Genomic DNA, 2,167 nt, shown 5'->3' with positions numbered 1-2,167 from the left:
GGCCCTGGCCCGGGCAGGTAAGCGCGCGTCTCGGCACTCGGGGGGCAGGGAGCTGCAGCCTGAGGCCGGGCCGGGACCGGGGCCGGGGATCCCGCGATCTCGTGTGAACCGCTAGGCTCGACGTCCGGCCGCACTTTGAAACCAGAGGGACTGGTGTGAACCGGGTGGTCGTGGGAAGCGGCCCTTCCTTTCCAGCCGCCCGCCTTGGCAAGGCGGGATGGCTAGCGCAGGGTCAGTCGGGGCCTGCAGACCGTGACTCCGTCACGAACCCCAAATTCGCTTCCCCCCAACGCCAGGGCCCGACAGCTCAGGAGGGGCTTATGTAACCCTAGCCTGGTCCCTCCTCACCGGAGAGCAGTGGGATGGAAAACAGTCCCAGTCTGCTGGTGTCGGCATGTGTTCATTGTGTTGGGCCGAGGAAAGAGCACAATGGGAGTGGCTGTCAGGGAAGATAAGTGTCACTGCGAGGAACCGAGAGATATGCAAATAGTTGAACCATGAACTTGGTCTCACGCTTTCCTTGGGCATATAGTGGCTGTAACCATCTTTAGGGAAAGGAAAATCGCCCAGTGGACACCAAAAGGTACTTATTTAAGTCCAGCGATGCTAACAGGGTCATGTGCCTTCCCCACGGTTTAGTGAAACGTTAGGAGTGAAGCAAAAATGCTATGAAATCCTCTAACGTCAGATATGTTCTCGTGGCCTTCTAAGATCACCACCTCAACCCAGTGCAAAAGCTAAAACCCACATCGAATGCTTTACCCAGAGCATACTGATGGAATACTGTGAAAGCAGCTTGTCTTAAATGTATACCAACCCAGTCCTGCAAAACCCATCCAGGGGCAGTGAACGCAGGTGAGGGCCATGCTAATATATGATACATCAGTAGACTGAAAACTCAGGAAAACTACCAAGAGATGACAGGATAAAATGGAAGGCATCTTTACACCCAAAAGGCCTAGGGAGTAACAAAACCCGGAGGGGGTGGGGGTACTTCCGGCTCCATGTGAGTCTGCTGATAGAATATCGCCTTGGCTTTTCTATGTAGGAGCACATAGATGGGGGGTGTCATTTGTGATACTTCGGCTGCTCAACTGTACTTCTCATGTGTTTATTTCCTCAGAAGTCGCTTCTCAGACAAGTAATAGTAACGAAGGGCTCTGAGCAGACGGGTCAGCCCCTGAGCATCCCTTTCCCCCTTTCCTGGTGGGATTCGTCCATTTCACATCAGCTGTTACAGTGATGCAGTTGGGCAACACACAGCTCTTAGCACCGCAAATGCTGTCCGTTTTGCTGCGTGCTGTGCCGAGTTGCTGTTTGGGTTTTAGCTGGAGGGAGGCTCACCCAAGCTTTAGTGCTCACCCTCCAAGGGAAAGCTACAGCTGAATGGAAAAACACCTTGTGGTCGGGAGTTCTCTGTTCGGGGAATTTGTCCTATCTCTTCTGATAACCAAACAGGCTGCTCTGTTTGTAGATGATTCCATGTTGAGGAGCCTGGTATACGGAATTTTGGAAAGACTTGGGCATCTCAGTGTCTATCGCTGGTGCTCTTCTTCAGTCTTTCATTTCTGCTGCAGGGTGGACCCACGAACTGCTGTGGGTGAGGGCAGCCATGGGCTCCTGCTGGGTTTTAGTAGTCACACAGTCTCTCAACTGGCTACGGGCAAGGCTCACGTGTGAGCCTGTGGGGCTGAGGTCCTGTGACTGCCAGGCTCACGAGGTGGACTGGCTGTGTGTCATCACAGCTCAAGATTGGGGACCCTTCGGTGGGGTTTACCCCTCCAGCTGGTGTTCAGGTTATCATAGCACCTACGCTGAGCAGCGCCTCCGTGGCCCGTCACTCCTTTAGCATCAGAATGGCTCCTACTTCCTCTCACCAGAGCAGCTCAGGTACCTTATGCCAAATTTAGCATGTTCTGTTCTGAGAAGCTGCTGAACAGATTGGCCCATTGATGGGGAAAAAGCCCTGTGGCATGTGCTCCTGGGCATTCAGGAAAGAGCCTTGGGACAGGGACACATTGGTTTCCAGTAAGATCATGAATTCCGGGGCTGTCAGAAACCTTGTAGAGGTGGGTAGAGGGTCAGGTAAACAGAAGATCATCTTACTAACCCCAAAGGGGAATGCAATCGAGGTTGTTGGGGTGTCCAATCCTGACTCTTTCCGACT

Source organism: Tupaia chinensis, unplaced genomic scaffold (assembly GCF_000334495.1).
Source record: "Tupaia chinensis unplaced genomic scaffold, TupChi_1.0 Scaffold149184_1, whole genome shotgun sequence".
Taxonomy (NCBI): Eukaryota; Metazoa; Chordata; class Mammalia; order Scandentia; family Tupaiidae; genus Tupaia; species Tupaia belangeri.
Note: the sequence above shows the minus strand (reverse complement) of the source record.